General features: G+C 34.5%; 1 pseudogene; it reads left to right on the top strand.

Annotated features, from left to right (window-relative positions):
• The first annotated feature begins 9,418 nt into the window (after positions 1-9,418).
• LOC121790447 lies at positions 9,419-14,490 on the top strand (annotated as a pseudogene).
• The last annotated feature ends 10,022 nt before the right edge of the window (positions 14,491-24,512 follow it).

Raw genomic sequence — 24,512 nt, 5'->3', positions numbered from 1 at the left:
TTGCCTTTGTTTATGAATATTGTTTCTGTCATTCATGGTTTCAATGTTGCTTTGCTGTATTTATTATTCAATTTTTGGTAGCTTTTGTTTGATTGTTTTGTGGAGTTCACTATTTTTTGAACTATTAAACCTCAATCCTATACACAAATACATTACACTTTTCATATGTAATTGAGATACATATATTCTGCAAATTCAGTGCTTCAATTACCTGAACAAGTATGAAAGATATATTAGTACCAAATATAGAGTAAAAAATCTAATACATACAAAATCTCATTGCTAATACATATATAGAAATTAAGAATTCAATATCATTTAATGTTATGGTATAACTTGCTTTTGTATAATAATATGTAAAATGTATTCAATATCTCAGTGCTAATTTTAGAATTTCAAGTTGCATATGCAAAATGTATCATTTAATGTTATTTTTAATAGATCTGCAGTGCATTATAATCATATGATTGAAGAAACTAGACATTGATTTCATATTCAATGAGTGTCCTGATTTCAATATCCATGTTTGCAAATCTAATAAATAAGAATAGTACCTGTGTTTGGTTGTTCATGAACTATTCCATTGAGATTAATATTCAGATATCCTGCAAATGTAGCATTTGTACATTATTATCTTAATCTGCAAATAATATAGTTCTTAAAGTGCAAATAATATAGTTCTCAAAGCAGATGTTGATTATTGTGGTAGTCTATATAATATAATTCTTAAAGATCTTGAAACTAAATGTCTTACCAAATAATTGGAAATTCTTCTTTATCTTCTTCTATTTTCCTCAAAAGGTAGGTGTGTTATTTGGATATATTCTGTAAACAAAGTAAACTATAAATTAAAATATTAAACCGACTATTATATATTTGTTCAAGCTAATAAATGGCATTAAATACCTATTTTGTGTTCTTCCTTCTTCCTTTTCTCTCTCCTTCACCTACACCAAGACACATATGTGCAGATATGCAGAGGCTTATAGGCGTGCAACCTGTATTTGTAGTTTACTATTTTATTGGTTGCAACATTCTTTCTCTCTCTTCCTTCTTGAAAATTTGAGGAAGACTTCTGTCATTAGGATTTCTTAGTTTGTTTTGGTATTCCTGCAAAATATGGTTAATATTATTAGGGCAACGACAACTAATTGTCATAAATGCGGCTGACGTGTGACCCAATTAATGGGGCCTATAATTAATAGAGCATGCACAAAATTCTATTCTGAGTGTGTATATATTAAGTTGTTCTATTAACTAATTTATTTTAGTACTGACTTTCCTAGGGTATGCATATATTCTATGGAATTATTTCTGGTGCCAAATATGGTGATTAATACATGTATCTCAGTGCTAATTTAAGAATGTCAAGCAGCATAATCAAAATGTATTATTTAATGTTTTGTGTAATAGATCTGCAGTTGGATATAATTATATGAATTCCTTTACCTAGACCTTGAATTCATATTCTTTGAGATACCTGTTTTGATAATTCCAAGTTTGCAAATCTATTAAATAAGAATAATACTTGTTTTTGGTTGTTCATTTTTTTCCATTAAGAGAAAGATGCAGATATCCTGCAAATGTAATCATTTGTACCTTAGTATCTTAATCTGAAAATAATATAGGTCTTAAAGGTCTATATAATATACTTCTTAAAGTCTTTAAATTAAAGGTCTTACCAAATAATTGAAAATTCTTCTTCTTCATCTTCTTCTCTCTTCTACAAAAGGTAGGTGTGTTATTTGGTTAAGGTTTACTGTAAACAAAAGAAATGTTTAAATGTACGTGTTAAACTGGCAATAATTTTTGTATTCAATCTAATAAATGGAAGTAGATACCTATTTTGTGTTCTTTCTTCTTCCTTAGCTCTTTTCCACATTGTAGAGTGTAGAATATAAATGGATCAAGCATGCATCTTCTCTCTTTCTTCTTTGTGTAATGATTGCCTCTATTACTCTCTCTCCTTCACCTACACAAAGAGGCATATCTGCAGATATGCCCTTGCTTATAGGCGTGCATCCTTTATCTGTAGTTACATCTTTTATTGGTTGCAGCATTCTTTCTCTCTCTTCCTTCTTGAAAATTAGAGGCGGCTCTTTTGTCATTAGGTTTTATTTGTTTGTTTTGGTATTCCTGCAAAATAGGGTTAATATTAATAGGGCAATAAGAACTAATGTATCATTAATGCGGCTGACATGTGACCCAATTAATGGGCCTATAATTAATAGAGCACACACAAGAATCTATAATCAGTGTGTATATATTAAATTGTTCTATTAGCTAGGGTTAGACTAGGGTTTCTGCATCTATTTTTTATTCGAAGTTAATACTAAATACCTGGTTTCCCTTTATTTTAATTTATTTGTGTTATTTGAAAGGTCTCGTCTATGATTATGTATGTTTTCTAATGTTTATTTTATTTTTATTCGGCTGTGTTTGCATATATACATCACCAAACATCTATAAATACTAAGTGTGCTTCTTTACTCACCCTGCAACATCTTCCTCACTAGCTTAGAATTCCATTCTTTTCTTGGTATATGATACTTCCATTGTCTATTTCTCATACTCATCAACTGTTTTGCCTAATCATATATGCGGTGTCTTTAGTTATTTATTTGTTCTTATATTGCAGCTCTACTTTCCTCTACTTTACTACTTCAAATTTCATATACCATAATGATGTTTCAGTAGTTTAGTTTAGTATATCTGACCTTTGATGATATGCCAGCTTCTGTTATTTTCCTTATTTGTTGGTCTCTCTGTCTTTGATCTTTTTCTGTATGATGTAGTTTCTTTTTTACTTGGTCATCAACTTGAATCATCTTTGCCATGTCACCAATTGCCCTGTTTTCCATTTGATCATCTTGTCATACTGTGCATATGTGGAGTTTATAGTGAGGAAGTTGTTGTTTTAAGTGTAGTACACTAAGTGTCTTTAATCGAAGTGTTTTGGCTACTGTAATATACATTCTTACCATTTTGGTTTAAGATGTTCTTGGTCTCCCTTTTGTGTCACTGATATCTCCATTTTGTTGCATTATATTTGCACATATGTGGAATTTGTAGTTATTGGCTGATGTAATATACATTCTTCACAAAAGAACTTCATCATCTGTTGCAATGGAATAGATGGTTTACAATGAATAGATGGTTTCATAACCTTTGTGTGGCATGAAATATTACTAAATGATTTACAATGAATAGAGGGTTTCATAACCTTTCTTTGTATCTTTCATCTGGGGACTTCACTCTTGCATTATTGATAGTTCAAATAGATACCTGCAGATCAGTAAATTAGAGAGTTAAATAATATTTGTATGTGAATTGCTTATATCATTACATATTTATAGAATTGAACCAAATTATTGGCTTTTTACAGGAGTAATTCTGAAATAATGGCTCCATTCATTACATGTGTGAACAATCTCAGCAAGGCAATTACAACTCCACAATAAAAGTGAGGTGTGTTCGGGCTTTTCAAGGTTTACCTGAAGATAAGAATGATAAAGCTTAGAATGTGTGTTTCATGACTCCAAGGTAGACAATCTTTGGAGAATATGCAAGATAGCACAATCTATGTTCTGAACTATAGTTAAGAACAAATGTTATTCTTTATAACATGTAGTTTGGTATTGATTTTCAGGGTACCAAAATTCAAGCTACATTTCCCAACAGTTTAGTCCAGAATTTTGGAAATATAATCAGGGAAGGAGGGATATTTTGTATTAAATTTTTTTTTGTCAGACCTAATAATCTCAGAAACAAAGCAGCAAACCACCAGTTTAGATTGCTAATGAATGTCAAGACGGAGATGGTTGAGGTTAATGATCTTAGGTTTCTGAGAGAAATGTTTGACTTCAAGCCCTTTGCTGAAATATCACAATATGAAATGTTAATCATTCATCTTTCTTTGGTATGATTTTTTTGTTATTGTCATTTACTTTAGTGTGCTTATTCAGTCTACCACTTATTGTACTGTATGTATTGAAGCTATTTTTTGTTAATCTTACTGATTTACTTTTAAATGTCATTGGTGTGATAACCGGACCTGGTAGAGTTATCTCTCAATCTAAGTATAGATTGATTGAGATTGAAATATCTGATGAGAAGTAAGTTTATTTGTGTTTGGGCAGTCACATTTTATTATCTTCTTTTCTTAAACTAATTGTATTTCTTTTTAACAGCCATAATAAACTATTTTGTATCATATGGGAATCAAACGTTGACTTATATCTGGATCAACTGAAAAAGAGTGAAGGAACAATTCCAATTGTGATTATTCAATTTTGCAAGCGCAATCTATTTAGAGGTTGTTTATATTTGATGTTTTGTTGTTGTTTTAATTATTTTTTAGTCATTATATGTGTTAAACTGGCAAGTGTTTATGTTTGTAGGTGAAATTCGCATTTCTACACATTTTCAAGCTTCTAAGGTTGTGATCAATGCTGATGTTAAAGAAGTTAAAGATTTTAGGATGAGGTACTTATTTTTATTTATTGGATTTTGAAGTCAACTGTTAGTTTTAACATTTACCTCTGCATGGGTGTTACCTATTATTCAGTTCTATTTATTTGTTCCTCAGTTTATCAAATTTTTCATTCTGTGTTATGTAGAATAAGAGATGATAGCAGTTTTGTGCAACAAGTTTCTGTCATTCAAGGAGGGCAAAGGCTTGGTGGTGAATTTGATGATCTACAAGTGAAGTCCCTTGAGGATTTGTCTTGCCTAGAGGTATTGAATAAGTATTAATCTGGTGGTGAATATGATGATCTACAAGTGAAGTACTTTGTGTAATATTTCAATAGTTTATTTCGTTTTGTGATTCACATGAAGGTTCATGTTGGGTATTCGGTAAAATCGAGTCAGTTGAGTGTCATTATGGTGAATGGTATTTTTTGGCGTGTAAGACATGTGTTAATAAGGTCAGAGAAGTGGATAATAAGTTTAACTGTTCTGGATGTACAAAAACTCATTCTTATGCAGTTAAAAGGTTTGATACTAGGTTTCTGAATCTCAGTTTATTCTTTTTAATATATAAATTCAACTCATATATAGTTAATAATACTCAGGTTCAAGTTTGTGGTGAATGTTGTTGATCATACCAGCAATGCATCTTATTATTGTGGGATAGGGAAGGCAACCAATTGTTAGGGAGAAATGTGACTGATTTTTTAGGAAATGGTGGTCAAGTTTGTATATTTAAACACTGAAACTTAGTCTTTTTTATCTATCATTGGTGAGTTTTAATTTCATTTCTATAACAGCAGGATGCTCCTAAGAATTCCATTCCTGCACTTATTGAAGAGATTCTTGTGGGTCAGAATGTACTTTTTAAGCTTCAGCTGAAAATCATATTGAGTATTACAGAAGTTACCCTTTTACTGTCAACAAAGTTTGTAATCTCCCTGAAATTGTTGACAAGTATACTCCTAAAGACATGGGTGAACAGATCTTTATATTTGATACGAGGTTATCTGATCTACTTTTTGGAACTGATCTTGTTGAGGTATTTATATTATCTTATTATTCAGTAGCTATATTTTTGTTTTCAGAAAGTTCATATTGTTTTTTAGCTGATTCTTTTAACTTATAGGTTTCTCGGAAGTCCTATGTTACAACTGATCTGTCCAATGTTGCTAATGAAAATATCAGTGAATTGTTTGTTGAAGGAGCTGAATTTAATTCTGGAGTTGATGCTGCTGAGGTATTTCTGTTTATATTTTAGCTTATTTGATTATTTAGTAATTATTTTCCTGTTTTATAATTAACTGTCATAATTATTATAGGGTTCTCAGAAAGTGTTTGTTACACCTGATTTGTTCTTGGTTTCTAATGAGAAAACTCATGGATGGGGTGTTGAAGGCTCTGTAAAGCGATGTTTGGATTTAGAATTTGATGGATGTGATCATGTTGATGAAGTTCAGATGAAGAAGAAAGAGAAAATTGCTGGTGAATATTAGAGGGGCAAACAAAGTTGGTGTTTACTATTTGGAGTGTTTTATTTACATCTTAAAAGAATTCTCATCCTCTGTTGTTTTGTGTTGGTTTTGTATTTTGTCACTGAACTTGACAATTTTTGATGCTGTTCTGGCATATGAATGTTTTCCATGTGTCAAGTTAGTAAGATGAGATCTTCATCAAGAATTTTTGAGGTTGAGTTGTCCCTTCATTTTGAGTTGAAGTTTTTGAGTTATTGTTCATTTTTTCCCCTTATTATGTATTTTAATATTTGACAATGTTTAAGTTTGAAATATATGATGAAGGTCAGTAGAGGAGTATTAATATATGAATAAAAATAAAGGCAATTATAGAACTGGTGGAGTCAAAGAATCAAATATCCCAAATCTTACCTAATGAGTTATGAGGTCAAATCAGATTTGAAGTATAAATTAATATTCAACCTGATGAATTAATATTGAAGTATTTTAATGAATTAATATTTAAATTTTAAGTATTCTAATGAGTTAATATTTAAATTTGTAATTAATATTTATATTTTAAGTATTTTAATGAGTTAATATTCAACATGATGGAGTCAAAGAATCAAATATCCCAAATCTTACCCAATGAGTTATCAGGTCAAATCAGATTCTCAAATCCTGTATAAATTAAAAAGAAATATATAACTCAACTATAATCTATCCTGATGGAGTCAGATAATCAAATAGTATCAAGAATCATAATCAAATAATCAATAGATTATTCTTTACATAAGTCTTATAGATCATTTGACTCCATCAGAATGGAGTTAGTGGGATAGGTTTATAACCTGTTTAATAGGTTTAATACATGTATAACTTATCTCAGTCAGTGGGATATCCTAAACCCTAATTTCTTGGAAATAGTATTAATACATGTTTATATGAAGATAATCTTGCCTTTGCATCTTGCCAGTAAATCAAGGACCACTCCAATGGTCTCATTGAGCCTACCAATTATCTTCATCAAATGCTGTGATTAATTATAGGAGCTGAGTTTGAATCTGCAAAAAGCTTTCACTATAAGATTTCTGTAAAAAGAACATGACCTTTTAATTTGGATTTTTTGTGAGATAATCATACCCAATGAAAATCCTATATAATCCCTGCAATGCATGGATTTTAGCTAATTGCAGACATTACAGTGGGTATTATGGCTGTAGAACTTATAGATTATTCTTGATATATGTAGAATCAGAGTGTTAATTAAGAGGAATCAGAGCATTGTCATTAAAAGTTGTCTAATAAAGTATTAGTTATGACCTAAGCTTCTTCTACATCTTTTTCCTAATATGTAGCATGTTCAGGAAATTAACAAGAATTTTTTTTACCTTTATGCTAAGTTCAATATTAAGCTTAATCTAAGAATCATGTTAGTTAAAAATCTTTTGGGTTTCAGCCTTTTATTTTCTGAAATTACAATTTAAATTAGAGCATGTTTTGTGGGATAATCTGAAAGGTCTTCTTGGTATTTGTGAAGTTTTAAAGCTTTATATATGCAGTTCTGTAGGGATTAATATGTCCTCATTGTGCTCAGAAGTTTTTTTCTTATTAAGACACATATAGGTTGTTATTATCTTCTTAATCAATGAAGAAGCTAAAAAGATCTGCTATACTTAAGAGTTCTGCTCATGAACAGTTAACATCTACAACATCAGGTAACTTATGTAACTTTTATTGTTTTCAAATCTTCACTGAAGCTCTATGATGTTTTTCTTAAAGATGGATGTCTGTTAAATAGAATACATATAAATAGAATACATATACATTATGATCTGCAAATCATAATATGATAGATTAGCAAAGAAGTCAATATATTATGATTCATTATGCATCCAGATTATCTGATTTGCAAGGAAGTCAATATACATTTGTCAATAGTCACAAAAATGTAGATCTGCTTGAATAGGTTTACCAACAAGTCAATATATTATGATTCATTATGAATCCGGATTATCCTGATTAGCAAGGAAGTCAATATACATATGTCTATAGTCACAAAAATGTAGATCTGCTTGAATAGATCTACCAACAACATTTATCACAATTGTAATTGAGAAAAATATTCCATAAATGAACATTATGTGAGAAAACTTATCTCATCTGGTAGCTTAGAATGTGATTTTTCTAAATAATGAAGATATTTTTTCGCCGATTTTTGATGTATCCACTGGTTGAATTCACTCCTTCTCCTATTCTGGAAAAAAAGACTGAAAAAAGTCAGAATACACCTAATCTCGGACCTCACATTGTATTTGTCTAAATTTTGTTCGAAAATACTTGTTTTCGAAACCAAACTTGATCTGATTTAGTAGCATATCAATGGCCTTTTGCTTGGGTTTATCGATTTTACGCCACTCTCCGTCGTCTAGGATGAACCTCCGACGGAGTCTTCGGTAAGTTGTCGACGAAGAAAAGAATTCGGGGGTTTTGCACGCAGATAAGTCTAGGTTTTGAGTCTGTTTTTGTAGGATTGTAGTTGCAAATCTGGAGAGGAATCGTAGTTCTTGGCTGTAGAGGTGTGATGTTGTCCTCCGCACCGGCGATTGAAGACGGATCGCCAGAATTTTGGTGGAGGAGATGAGTCGGTATTTAGGGTTTGGTTGTTGGCGCCGACAACAATGAGGAGAGAAATTTTTATGGGTTGTATAAATTATGGTTTTGTTTCTTAAGTGGGTTAATTAAAATAAACTATAGGCTAATTAAATCAAATAATTCCCACTTTTTGGGTAAGTTTGGACTTATGTTTTGGGCCTGCATTATTTAGATGTATAGACCAACGTAATAAATCAGATTGGGCTTATATATTCTATTTTGTGGGTATGTGTTGGGCCATTTAATTGTGTATTAGTATTTATAATTATTATCCATGAATTATATTTAATAATTATGTATAAACGAATATTATTTAAATAATTTGGTATATTTTTTTTAATATTTTCTATATTAATTATAAAGTTTGTTGTATTTATTTTCATCCATAACATCATATAATTCGGAGTACTAATTTTGTTTTAATGTGTTGTGCCATTTAATTGTGTATAAGTCATATCTAATAAGTATGAATTTTTTTTAATGTGTTGGGCCATTATTTATCTAATAAGTATGAATTTTTTTAATATATTTTTTGTTTTATTTATTTAGTCAATAGTTTATGTATTTAAAAAGACTTTTTATTTGAAAAAGTTGATGTATTCAAAAAAGACACAGGGCATGATGCCAATTTTAGTAATTGTAATATATTTTACAAAATACAATTTATAATAATTTTATTTGTTTGGAATCACATGATTATATTTGAAATTTGAAATTCATTTTTACAGTTTTACGGGCCATTCATTATTAATGTTTTTCTTAATATGTTGGGCTATTAGATTTGGGCTCTTATCCTATATGTAAAATGTGAAGAATGAAGTAATCTATTGTGCTCTTGAATGTGGAAAAATGTTGATGAAGCTTCTAAATTGAAGGAATTTTCCTCTTGGGTTGCTTCTATTGGTGATGGTGTTATTGGTGGTCCAAATAATGGTGAAGTGGGTATTCAACTTCCTATTGACATTGTTTTGTCAAATTTTGGTGATCCTCTTAGAACTATTGTTTCAAACGTCTATCCTTCTTACATGAATCCTGAAGAATTGATTAGTTGTTTGCTTGGTCGTGCTATACTTGCTCCTACTTTAGAGGTAGTTGATGAGGTTACAAATTCATGATTTCTTTGGATCAGTCTCAAGGTCGAGTTTACTTAAGTTCTGATAGTATTTCAAACTCTGATTCCACATCAAATGGTCTTTCTGAGATACATTCTGTTGAGTTTTTTGAATAGTTTGAAGTGTTTTGGTACACCTAACCATGAATTGTTGCTGAAAGTTGGTACACCTGTGATGTTGTTGAGAAACATAGACCTGTCAAACGGGTTGTGTAATGGCACAAGATTGATAATTACACGATTAGGTGATTATGTGTTAAAGGGACAGGTATTGGGTGGCCATAATATTGGCCAAAAAGTGTTGATTCCTCGAATGTCCTTAATACCATCTGATCCGAGATTGCCTTTCAAGTTCCAAAGAAGACAATTTCATTTGGCTGTGTCGTACGCAATGACCATTAACAAGAGTCAGGGTCAATCACTCTCTCATGTTGGATTATTTTTGAGAAAACCTGTTTTCAATCATGGACAACTGTATGTTGCTATATCAAGAGTCACAAGTCGTGAAGGTTTGAAGATTTTGGTGTGTAAAGATGAACAAGGTGAAGGCAATGGTGATTCTACTCTTAACATTGTTTATAAAGAAGTTTTTCAAAACTTATGAACTATTGGATTTTTTATGTTTGCGTAAGTTCCTATTTATGAATATTGCGTTTTTAATGAACTTATTTTACAATTCTCTTACGTATTATGTGTGTATATATGTATCATTTTCTCATCTTTATTCTGTATTATATTTTATTTATTCCCCTCATATCTGCGTTTCAAATTTATAACAATTATTTGTTCATTGGAAATAGATACTTATGTATTTGTCTTGATATTTACAATGTGTTTTTTTTACAAACAACGAATTCTCTGTCTGCAAGCATAATTATACAATATTTATCATCTACTTTTTTTTCATTTATCTAAGAATCTATTACAAGTTTTTTGGCCCGTGCATAGCATGAGTGGTAAAACTAGTTTAGTAGATAAATTAACTCCGATTAAATTTTCAATTCATCTAGTTACTTTATTAGTTTAATACACGTGTCATTATTGTATATATAAAATTAACTTCGATACTATAAGTAGAAGGGGCAATCTTCCATTTCCGCGAAATTGACACGCCAGCAAAAAATGTGCCACCACCGGAGCTCCGGCGGAGGATTTGTTCCGATCGACGCAAGATGTGGACTTGACCGGAGATCCCTCCTGGTCTGCAACTGCTCAGGCGTTGAATTTCTCTTCTGGAAACCCTAGAATCGAAGAGATCACAGGCGCTATGCATCTCTTCAAAAACGACAAACTAATCGTTGCCTAGTGGCCATTTTTGAACTAATCGCTGCCTAGTCCGCTGAAAATTGAGTTTTGGCCTTATTGTACTTGTGTTGTCGAGATAGTTTTTGCATTGTTGTCTGCTGCTTAAGATTATGATTATGATACTTCGAAATGCGAAGGGATAGGTATGGACGAACTGAACCAATACTTGTATAGAGATGTGGTCATTAAAAATTGCTAGCTGATTGTTAGTCCTTCATTAGTGTAAATTTCCTCGTTTATATTGAATTCTACATGATGACATGTACATTGCACTCGAATTTGTAGGCCATCCTTATGTTTAATTCACTTGTAAAAAACAACGCTTTCAGTGTGGAATTTGTTTGTACGATTAGTAGAACTTTATGTTAGAATCAAAAGACGATTTTTTCATGGATATTGTGTATAGATAAAACACAAATGTGTCTCCCTATACCTCATTTTGCCTTTTGTCTTGTTGTTGCTTTGAAAGTTTTGCACCTACATTTAACTTTTCAAGGTCTTTCAGGTTGAGAGAAATCCTCTTATTTGTGTAGTTGGGGTCCCCAATCACACTACCTACGCAGATTTCTGTCAGCTCTGTGGTCCATTTATTCAGAACATGTTGGAAATGGGAATTGTGAGGTTGGTTGATCATGGCAGATTGTTTCGTTTTGTAGTGGAGTAATTGACCTTTGCTTCCACTGATGATCTAAGTCTGTCTGTGCTAATGCAGGATTGGAGGATCGCTACAGTGTGTTGATCAGGCTTGATGATAAAAAAATGCAGATTATTTTTACAAGCAGTACAATGGAAAGTGTTTTTCGTCACTTGAGGTGATCCCCCCCATGGTTGTGTATTCCTGTGCCGTGCTCCATATCCTTAACCTTTTTATTTCCTTGTATGCAGGAGGAGACCTGCCGCATGTTCTTCACTGTAGATATACAATATACTGGGTCAATTGAGCACTCACAACCTTCCTCTGCAAGCTTTACAGAGCTGCCTACTTGTCCAGTTTGTCTTGGTACTGTTTTTCGAACATCGTTATGGATAAGATGTAGATGTTTACTTGCAACACTAGAGGGAATTGGCATCCAAAATCTTAAGATTTGTAACATATGTAATCTGAAACTGTCATAGCTTTAACGGTTTTGTGAATGATTGGCTAACCTCTGAAGCTATTGATTCTGACTATGGTTTACACCACTTTCTAATGGCTGCAGAGAGACTGGACCAAGATACTGATGGGATTCTCACTACAATCTGTAACCACTCCTTTCACTGCTCTCGTATGTCTAAATGGACTGATTCTTCTTGCCCGGTGGGTGCTAATGTTCCTACCGTGAAGTTGTAGGATTTATGATTGTCGTGACTAAGTATCTGTAGAAGTGGAGAGAACAATTTTTTTTCCACTGTTGTTTGATTATATATCTAGTTAACTGTTGTTAGGTGCTTCTGGGATTAGGCGTGTGAGCTGAGTTTAAGACAAACTTGTATCAAGTGGGATGAAACATCACAATTCAAAGCATTTCTAGATTATTTGAAATTGTGAATTAATTTACTTTCGTAATTAACTTAGTGTGGGTAGTCATAATAAGCACATGGTATTTAATATATGGGGGAGAATGTACTCTATTTTAATCTATGCGGTGCTTCACATTCACGCTGTGTACAGCTTTGTGACTTGGATCTAGACTAATGTCACTGATTGTGACTTGAACAGGTATGCCGGTACTGCCAGCAACAGCCTGAAAAATCAGTATGTTATGTTTGTCAAACTTCAGAAAATCTTTGGATGTGTCTTATTTGTGGTTTTGTTGGCTGTGGGAGGTATTAAGTTTGTTTTGCATTGAAGGGACTCAATTTCCTAATGTATACAAGTAAATTGATTTATGACTCTTGACCAGAAAAGTTGATGTTTTCTGATGCATGTCATTGTGTTATAGGTATAGGGAAGGGCATGCCATCGGTCACTGGAAAGAAACTGAACACTGCTATTCCCTTGAACTGGAAACACAACGTGTGTGGGACTATGCTGGTGACAATTATGTTCACCGATTGATACAATCTAAAACTGATGGAAAATTGGTTGAGCTAAATCACCACTGTGCCCGGCATTATGATGGTTCTAGTAAGTCTGCGGGACAGAAAGACACTTTGGGTGATGAAGTTGAATATGTAACTTTTATAACTTTTACATTTAGACTCTTGTTTAATCTTTATCTTATCCATTTGACAGTTTTTAGTTGCTCCATAATTATATTATTCATGATGCAGATAAAGAGTGAGTACAATGAGCTTCTTACTTCTCAACTTGAAAGACAGAAAAATGTGAGTCTGCTCCTTCTTTCTAAGCGGCATGGTTTTATTTTCCAACGAGACTCGTTAGATATTTTTATCTCAATTCTCAAAGTGAGAATTGATTTACTACTAAATTACATTCGAGGCGTGCATTCGTGGATTTAGCATGCTGCAAAACAAACTTTTTGGTCTATCAAATATCCGGTCTAATGTTTTCCATTGTGGGATGTTGCATATCCACTTACTTTTCTAACACTTTTCACCTTGGTCTCAGTATTTTGAGTCATTACTGCAAGAAGTTGAAGACGACACTGAAAGAGAATCTTCCTTAGCTATTGAAAAGGCTTTGAGCGAAAATACAAAACTGCTGAAATTGCAAAAGAAGCTTGATAAAGGCATTGAACAAAAGAGATTTCTTGACGAGGTGGGTAATTTTGACATCTATCCTTGTGTATCTAGTGCCATATTTTAATTTGATGACATATTAACAAAAGCCAAGGTGGATGAGTTGTTTATTAAGATCACATCTCATCTTACTCCTAGTGATTTTTGTCGTTCAGATCAATGATAATCTTCTAAGGAACCAAAGCATTTGGGAATCTAAGATAGAGGAGACCGAACGAAGGTAACATTTCCTTCATGCAATGTATGAAATACGTCTAAAATGATTTTACGTGATTTTTGGTCAAATTCATGAGTGATGGGGGGCTTTCCTTCAAATGCATGTAAGCAAAGCACTCCCACTTCATCACTGCATTTGCTCGCTTGAATTATCACTTGAGTTGTATCTGGAGGATTATTATGTTGCAACTAATTAAGAAACACTAGTTCCACTTCCACATAGTGAGAGAAAAGAAGAAAACTCTAAACTAGTCATTTGTATATTGTAGCCTTCATCACTTCCTTAGGAACTTTGTTAGACCTAGGAACTGGTGATTCAAGTCGGTTGATTTTCAAAAGTTCCAGAAACTGCAGTACATCTGTCAGGTAACGGCTACCACCTTTTGGAAAGTCAGGTAACGATGCTCCAACGTCTCCAGCCGCCCATAAAGTTGGAAGGGAGGGAAATGCGAAGTAAAAATTCCATAGGAATAAGCATACCATTCCATTTTAGATCCTTTTTCATACGCACAACAGTAGTTAGCAATAGTGCATCAATCTCCGCTGTCCAATTCGACTCGTACAAGAAGCTGCTTTGTTCAAGGATGTTTAGAGCCATCGTTGAGGTTCTTGGTTGTTGTAGGAAATGCTTCTGCACTATTTATATTGTCACACCTCGATCCATTTAATAGTTGTAGTTGGGGGTGGGTGTGATAAATGCACGAACATCTTGGAAATAGAGTGATCTGATGCAAAAGGCTAGTATATTGGTGTAGTAGGTATAAACTTGGGAATATTAACGAATGGATTGTTCATGCAGATTTTAAATCTAGGTTGTCCAAGGAAGGAAATAACTCTACAACAAATATGAGGGGTTTTGAAAGGGTACAAATTTTAATGCACAAATATTAAATTAGGAGAGATATTGAGAAAAAATAATTGAAGTATAGAAATAAAAAGTTCATTATTTTAAATAAAATAGAAATAATTCAGATTTTTAGATGACACAAATACGATGATGCATTTTGGGGATGAGATCCCCTACAAATACAATGGAGGAAATCACAGCAGTTGGTGCTATGGTTGAAACGCACAATTTTGTGAATGAAACGCAAATAATGCTATGTCCTTTTTGTTCGTTTTTTATATGATATGTTTAGTTTAGGGTTTACTTATTTTCTTTCTATAAGCATAGTTTTGTTATATCTTGTATATATAATATGTTTCTTTTTTTTATATTATATACTATATTATAATATTAGATATTATGTTTAATAAGTTTATATTTATAGGGTATGTAATATTTTTTATTAATACTTTAAAATTTAGTTAGATCTATAAATTAAAATGCTCACCAATTTTAATAATCATACACTGTTATATATATATATATATAATATTATATGTAATCATATATTTTGTTTAATATTTTAATTTTTTACATATACTTAACATCTAATGTGAATATAATAAATAAAAATATAAAACATAAAAAAAAGAAATATAGTGCTAGTATATATTGAAGAATATGTCAAAAAGCAAAAGCTATGCTTATTTGTAGCCCATTTCTTTTCAGCCCACTACCTGAACCCAAATATGAAAACCCATTTACATTTAGAATCTACTTGTAGAAAATGTCGGTTATATAGCATAATTGGTATTTTTGTGGGGAATGAAACGAGTTATTTTAGAAAATCTATCTATCACCACAAAAATAATATCATTCCCCCTTTGAGATATGGCGAAATAAGAGTAATACTTATACTAGTACTTCACTAATTAGAAGAACGGTAATACTAGTATACTTATAAAGGCTTTTGGACGATCTGAAAATCATTATCAAATTATGTGTATTAAATTCTAGAGAAATATGCATATGGGTTTATTTATAAAAATTGATTGAAAGTTGGAAAAATATTTAGTATATACATTGGGAAGATCTGCAAGCAAAAGACCATCAAAAGGTCCCTTTCACTTCACTCCAAAAGATTACAGTGTCATCATGCCATCTTAAAACCTAGCTATTACTAACACTGTCAAATCATGTTGTGCCATAAACCTAATTAAATACCCACTTAAATGGTGTGGCCGATATAAAATTGAACTATAAGGTTGAAATGAATTAAGCCGGCCATATTATAGGTGTTTTATCTAAAATGGATTGGTTGGTATGAGAGTATAAACTATAAAGTCGATATTAATTATGAGAGCAGTCTCCAACTATTTACAACAAATACAGATTTAATTATACTCATTTTTCAGTAAATATCATATCAAATATTAAACTCAAATTTAAAGAATATTTTTATACTCACTTTATACCTTTTCAATTATTCTAATTTATTTTATTTAAACAACAAAACTTAAAATAAAAATACATTAAGCATATTTATATATTAAATAAAAAATAACACAATTTTTTAAATTAAGGCATATTACGATAACATTTAAACTTAAATTAAAATACTTTTAAATTAAAGCGTATTACTAGAAAATTCAAATTTAAATGTTATAAATCAAAATGTGAACAGCGATTTGGATATAGTGCAAACCCAAAATCAAATATTCCCTACTTACTTATCAAAACAAAAAAAAATTAATGAATTTTGAGGTACCATTGGAGCTATTTTTAATTTTATTTAGGACTTTGGGGCATTATTGGTGATATTTTGAAAGCATCTTCAACTATTTACTCTCAAACACATTTTTAATGTAAATTACATATGAAATAGTGATTTTATTACAATCATTTCTACTAAATTTAGACTTAAAAGAATATTCTCTATCCATATATTTTTTATACTCACAAAATAAGTGATTTAGATTTATTTAAATGTAAATTATAAAATAAGTACTACTACTATCTTATTAAAAAAATTAGAATAGGTTTTACATTACTATTAGAAGTTTAGAACTATCTTTTTACTCTTTCTTGGGTTTTGAAGTAACTATTGGAGAATCGAGAAGATCCAAGAACACATTTAAGAAAAACTATGGATATTAGTATCTTTGTTTTAGTATAATTATGAGTATTAGAAAGCAAAAAAATATTAGAAATAGTGGGATAAAGTTTCCAAGCCGTATCAAGTGGGAAATAATAATAATAAGTGGAATAGAATTACAATAGAAATAATAAAACTAACTAAACTATAAGTCGAATCGAGGAAAGCCCTTTTTCTGCAAGACAAATTATGCCCATGCTAGTTCTCACGGAATGACATATTGTTCTAAAAAATAGAACGACTTCCTCATAGAATGTAGAAGCACCCCAAACCCGGTAGGCACAGACGAATTTAATGGAATTTCGAGAATCGAGCTAGACAATTGATGTGTAAATTTAGGTCTATCACAACAATATAAGTTTGCACTCAAGTTCAATTAATTAACCCAAAAATTACAACTTCACTACAAGATTACAGCTTCGTGTGTAGTTATTTTAGGTGTCGATCCGCAGGGAAGGTAAAGATTAATTAACTCCAACATAAAGAAAGCACATAAAAGAAGGTATTTTGATTTGAAGATTTTGATTTCTAGATTATGCAAAAACAATCACAAGAAATTAAATGAGCGAGACGAATGAAGAGAAGAAATTGTTACTCCAAACAATTGTAGACAACAAGAGGATTTATCTTATAATTCGATTCTATCTCAAGATAAACGGGACAAACTAGAGCAAACTAAGGCGAAGGCACTAAACATGCTAAACACCAATGGTTAAAGAATAGCTAAACACATATTCATAAAACCAAGTTTCACAATTCTAAAAATCCTACGGAAGCGCTAGATTCGTAGAACCGATTCAATTATGCTCAACATCCATTATCAATTTGTCATCTAAACGAGTTCAAATGATAATTCAATACTACTTTGGTCCATCTTACTTCAAGCTAAAGAGGCGTCAAAATAAGATTGTAAAACTATCACTCAAGATGCACCTAAAGAGATAGATTAATTCAACAAACTAGTAGCAAAGACAACACGAGATAGAAACGAACATAGGATAAATCATAAAATTAACTTGTCAAACAACATGTTTGGAGCAACACAATATTCTTAGCCCAACATAATCAAACTAAGAACAAAGATAATGGAGATGAAAATCCTTGAAACCATAGAGCTTGAAAATGATGATTTGGCTTTGGAGAATTCTTCTATTCCAATACACGTAGCATTTCCACTTCCAATTGCCTATTTGTTTCCTTCCCCAACTCACAGTAATGCAATTATATCCAAAATCAATCTCTCCAAGTCTCCATTCGGTCCACTTCTTCCCTTAATTTTGATGAGTGGAATTGCTCTCTAGATCGCCTATCTCTTTCTCCCCCCTTCTGCCCTGTCTTTTCTCCCTTTTTAATTCTTCAAACCGCCGAGAAACTGTCAATTGCAGTTGAGAATGAACTACCCGGCCGGGTTGAATTTTACAACTACAAAATCACCCGGCCGGGTGACTGAAATTCGACCCTTCCTGGACTCGCGCTGCTTACAAGATCCCACCCGGCCGGGTGGAATTTTAACTCCACAAAATCACCCGGCCGGGTCTTCACACAGCTCATCGCAACCGGTTGCCAGCTTCGTCGGGCTTCTAACTTGGAGGTTCGCTGATGCTGTTCGGGATTTTGGGCGAGCACTGCCGGCGGTTCGCCAGCTTCGTCGTGCCTCCAACCTTGCGGCGCGCTGCTGCTGTTCTGGAATCACCTTTGCTCACCGGCTGAATGGTGGCTCTGTTTGGGAATCTGCCGTGAGTTTCCAGCTGCTGAAACGGGGAGCTTGGAGAGCGTGGTGGGATGGGTTTCTCCTCTTTGTTCTACACTCTCTGTGGGAAAGGACTTGTAGATCTGCTCAATTTTCTTTATTGGTTCACATCCTATATGGAAAATATTGTACCTTTGCAAGCTTGGAAGAATGCTAAAACCACTCAAAATTAAGACAAAAAGTGTCAACATTTGATTTGCATCAAATACCCCCAAACTTAAGCTCTTGTTCGCCCTCGAACAAGATTTATTTTAAGCACAATAACTCAACAAAGTTTCACTCACAAAAAGTTTTCATCACAAAGAATCAAGTAGGGACGTGAATGACAAAATCTAAACCCCCAACAATTCCAATCAAGATTTCCCACTCTCAAGAACCATCACTCATCAACCTAGAACTTCAAGTCAAGGTGCATGTAAAAGTAAGTCCGAGCATACGATCAAACAACTCAAACCGTCGTCATTGACTCATCAAGCACTACTAATCACATAAACACACGGATTTCAAACCGAACTTCTTTAACTCTACCAAGCTATTTACACACATCCACAAGCATCAACGATTAGGTCCAAGGTCTTGTTTCAAGGTTGTAATGGGGCTAGGGACGAGGTAGGATCAATATGGATAGTGAGCTCAAAGGCTACACATTTGAGTGCCAAAATCTTCCCTCCTACAACTTCCTTCCAAAGATTAACCAACGAAAAATTACAACCAAACCCACATTCCCCCAAACTTGAGATCTATTCCAGACGAGATTACACAAACAAACATAGAAGCTCTATCCTTATTTCATCAATTTATTCTTTTCTTTTTTTTTTCTTTTTTTTTGTTTTTGTAAAGACCTCGACTTTTGTGAATTTGGAGGTCGTCTTTTTCTTTTTTTTTTCCTCTTTCTTAGAGCTTCATTCTTTTCACCTTCTATCAAGTCTAGAAATGTCTATTCTTTACAATCCACCACCTCACACTCACAACTCAAAACACAAAGCTCAACTTGTATTTAGCACCCAAATAGTAGCAAGGTCTATTGGTGAGGCTAAAATTAGGCTTATTTAAGTAGCTAAGTGTTTGGCTAAGTGTTTACACAAAGAATAGGGAATTAAGCTCAAGGTGGCTTCTAGGGGATCATTTGATGGACTAGGCATGTGATCGTTTGGCCATAGAGTTCATCCTAGTGCCTTATCCTCCCAAATCATTAACACAAACGAACGCAAGCACTTCACTCGATAAAGCAAATCAATCCAACATAAATTCCACAAGTCATGCGATTTTCACACTCTCCTCAACTCAAGAAATCGGATGTAATCACGACATGCTTTTTCAAAAAGATTCATGCACCCATTCCATTCATCCTAAGCTTCAAAGATCAAGTAAAATCAAGCACGAATTCCCAACCAGAAAGCCGAAGATAAAGCATGCACCCGTCAAATACATTGATTCAAAACACCTTTATCAAATAATACACCCAATAAACATGCATCAAGCATAAAAATCCTTGACAACCCCCCCCAAACTTGAATGCGTCATTGTCCTCAATGCATGCATAGAAGAACAATTATAAAGTAAAGGGAAAGATAACTCCCCCAAACTTGGCATGAAGTCCATAGTGCATTCGGGTGGGAGGGTGGGTGTATATCTCTTTGTGGGTGTGCTTCCTCTTAAGCTCCGACAAAAGTCACATCTCCATGTTGCTCCTACAAAAAGAAACAAAACCTACAAAAAGAAACACTCAATTCAAAATAAATGTTAGAGGAAAGAATTGAGCAAACAAAACCTCCAACAAAAGAAAACAAAAATAAAAGAAAAATAAAACTTGGGTTGCCTCCCAATCAGCGCCTTTGTTTATAGTCGTTGGCTCGACTTTCTTCATCCTTGATCTACACTTTTGGCTCCACCAGAGAAGCCACTTCTCTTGCCTCCATGCCACTTTCAACTCCAACATAAGCCTTCAAGCGTTGGCCATTCACCTTCCAAATAGAATCACTCTTCTGATCTCGAATGTCCACAGCACCATAGGGGTACACCTTGTGCACCACATAAGGACCCCACCATCTTGACTTGAGCTTGCCCGGAAACAGTTTGAGCCGAGAATTGTATAAAAGGACCAGTTGTCCTTCATGGAAATGACGAGGCTTAATGGCTGCATCATGTATCTTCTTAGCCCGCTCCTTGTAGAGATCAACGCTCTCATAAGCATGAAGCCTAAACTCGTCCATTTCATTCATGTCAAACATTCTCTTCTCGGCTGCAGCATCATAGTCCAAGTTGAGCTTTTGCAAAGCCCAATAAGCTTTATGCTCAAGCTCTACCGGCAAATGACAAGCTTTTCCAAAAACCAATTTGTATGGTGAAGTTCCAATCGGGGTCTTATATGCCGTTCGATATGCCCACAAAGCATCATCTAACTTTTGAGCCCAATCCTTTCGAGACGGCTTCACCACTTTCTCAAGCACCCGCTTTATCTCTCGATTGGAGACTTCAACTTGACCACTCGTTTGGGGATGATAAGGGGTAGCAACCTTGTGTTGGACACCATACTTCCCTAGGAGGTTTTCAAACAACTTGTTGCAAAAATGAGTTCCTCCATCACTGATAATGGCTCGAGGTGTCCCAAAGCGGTTAAAGATGTGATTCTTGATAAACTTCAACACCACTTTGGCATCATTGGTTGACGAGGCCACTGCCTCTACCCATTTGGACACATAATCAACAGCTACGAGAATGTACTGTTGCCCATTAGACTTGGGAAACGGTCCCATGAAGTCTATTCCCCAAACATCAAAGAGTTCTACCTCGTGAATGTTGTTCATTGGCATTTCATTTCTCCACGAGATATTGCCGGTTCTTTGGCAACTGTCACATCTCTCTACATAGGCTTTTGCGTCCTTGAAGATCGATGGCCAATAGAATCCGGACTGAAGCACCTTAAATGCTGTTCGACGAGCTCCAAAGTGGCCGCCATATACAGAATCATGACAAGCAGACAAAATCTGAAGGTGCTCATGCTCTCCAACACACCTTCGAATCACTCCATCACTACAAATACGGAAGAGAAATGGATCTTCCCAAACATATGTGCGGGTGTCACTCAAAAACTTCTTCTTTTGGTTAGAAGACAACCCTTCTGGTATAATACCCGTGACAAGGTAGTTCGCCAGATTGGCAAACCACGGCACATATGCTTCCCGAGCTTCCACTTGCAACACTTGTTCGTCGGGAAATTTCTCATTGATCCTTTTTTTTCTCTCATCTTCCGTCTCTTCCAATCCCTCTAGTCTAGACAGGTGATCAGCTACCAAATTCTCGGTCCCCTTTTTGTCTTTAATCTCCACGTCAAACTCTTGTAGTAAGAGAATCCATCTCACCAACCGAGGCTTTGCATCTTTCTTATTCATCAAATATTTGATAGCTGAATGGTCCGTGAACACTACCACCTTCGTGCCAAGTAAATATGCCCGAAACTTCTCAAAGGCATACACTATTGCTAACATTTCCTTCTCCGTCGTGGTGTAATTCAATTGAGCTTCATTGAGTACTTTGCTAGCATAGTAAACGGCATGTAGGACCTTGTCTTTCCTTTGGCCTAAAACGGCCCCCACAGCATAGTCCGAAGCATCACACATTAATTCAAATGGCTTCGACCAATCCGGTGTGATAATAATAGGTGCTTCGACTAGCTTTTTCTTCAACAATTCAAATGCCTCAAGGCATTTCTCATCAAAGACGAACTTGACATCCTTCTCAAGTAAGTTGCAAAGTGGCTTTGCAATCTTTGAAAAATCTTTTATAAACCGTCGGTAGAATCCCGCATGTCCAAGGAAACTACGGATGCCCTTCACATTTGTTGGGGGAGGTAACTTCGAGATCACATCAATCTTAGCCTTATCCATCTCTAACCCCAACTCCGACACCTTGTGTCCCAACACTATACCTTCATTGACCATGAATTGACATTTTTCCCAATTGAGCACGAGATTCGATTCTTCACATCTTTGTAAGACCCGTCTCAAATTTTCTAAGCAAAGATCAAATGAGGATCCAAAGACGGAGAAATCATCCATGAAGATCTCCATAATGTCTTCAATCATATCGGAAAAAATTGCCATCATGCAACGTTGGAATGTAGCCGGTGCATTGCATAACCCAAAAGGCATCCGGCGGAAGGCATAAGTTCCAATAGGACATGTAAATGTCGTCTTTTCCTGATCTTCCGGGGCAATTGCAATCTGATTATACCCCGAGTATCCATCCAAGAAGCAATAATGAGAATAACCCGCAATTCTATCAAGCAACTGATCGAGAAATGGCAATGGAAAGTGATCTTTTCTTGTCGCTTTGTTCAATCTTCTATAGTCCATGCAAACTCTCCATGAGTTTACCAATCGAGTTGCTAACACTTCATTCTTCTCATTGACGGTCACGGTTATTCCTCCTTTCTTCGGTACACATTGCACCGGGCTGACCCACTCACTATCGGAAATGGGATAGATCATCCCATATTTCAATAGTTTCTTCACTTCCTTTTCCACCACTTCTTGCATAAGTGGGTTCAACCTTCTTTGTCTTTCTCTTACCGGCTTAGCTCCATCTTCCATCAAGATTTTATGCATGCATATTGCGGGGCTAATTCCTTTGATGTCGGCAATGGACCATCCTAGAGTTTGCTTATGCGACTTCAATAGCTCTATTAACTTGGATTCCTTTTCATTATTCAACAAAGCCGATACTACAACCGGTAACGTTTCATCCTCACCAAGGAAGGCGTATTTCAGATTCGTTGGGAGTGGCTTCAATTCTAGCTGTTGTGGTACTTCAATTGAAGGCTTCACATCCACCACAAAAGTATCCACCACACATTCATTCTCGAGACTTGGTTGATCAATTTGAGCATCTTCACTTTCATCAAAATCTACTTTGATTGTCGAACCAAAGTCTCTTTCCAAACTCCCCTTATCATATACACTTCCTTCCATTCTAGCCGAGCAACACATCTTATCAAAGATGCACTTGTCAAGGACATCAACTCTAAAACACGCTTTTGCATCACTAGGATGCTTCATCGCTTTCTCCACATTAATGGTCACTTGCTCACCATTAATTCTAAACGTGACAGAGTTGTCTTTCGCCCCAAGCAACACGTCTCCCGTGGCAAGAAATGGTCTACCAAACAGAATTGGTACATCTTTGTCCTCGGGTATATCCAATACTATGAAATCGACGGGAATGACAAATTTATCAACCTTGACCAAGACATCCTCTACTATTCCGGTGGGCTTCACGATGGAATGATCAGCCAATTGTAGAGCAATGTCAATGGGTTCCATCCTCTCCTCTAATCCAATGGCTCTAGCAGTTTTCAAAGCCATAAGTGAGATCCCCGATCCTTGATCTAATAAGCATTTTGTGAAGATTGTGTTACCGATCTCACAAGGAATCACACAACTTCCGGGGTCCCTCTTCTTCATTGGCATCATTCCCGAAATCAGTTGTGAGCAATTCATGCTCAAAGCCACTATCCCCTCGTCTTGAAGTTTCTCCTTATTTGCCATCATGTCCTTGAAAAACTTGGAGAACTTGGGAAAATTAGTGAAGAGGTCCACCAATGATACATCCACATTTACTTTCCGGATCACGTTCATCATCCACTCAAAGCTTTTCTCTTTCGGAACCCTCTTCTTCCTCTTGGGTGGATATGGTGGAGAAGGAATATGATCGGGGAAGTTGAACTTACTTTTCGGATCTAATGCTGGACTTGTCATCATCTTTTTCTTTGCCTCCATTTCCACTATCTTCTTACCTTTCTCTTCTACTGAACACTTTCCACTTGCATCGGATTCTTCACCATGTTCTTTGCTGCCGGATGCAGCCTGTTCTTGACCATGTTGGGCCCC

The sequence above is a fragment of the Salvia splendens genome, unplaced genomic scaffold, assembly GCF_004379255.2.
Source record: "Salvia splendens isolate huo1 unplaced genomic scaffold, SspV2 ctg519, whole genome shotgun sequence".
Taxonomy (NCBI): Eukaryota; Viridiplantae; Streptophyta; class Magnoliopsida; order Lamiales; family Lamiaceae; genus Salvia; species Salvia splendens.
This window is presented reverse-complemented; position numbering and strand designations above follow the sequence as displayed.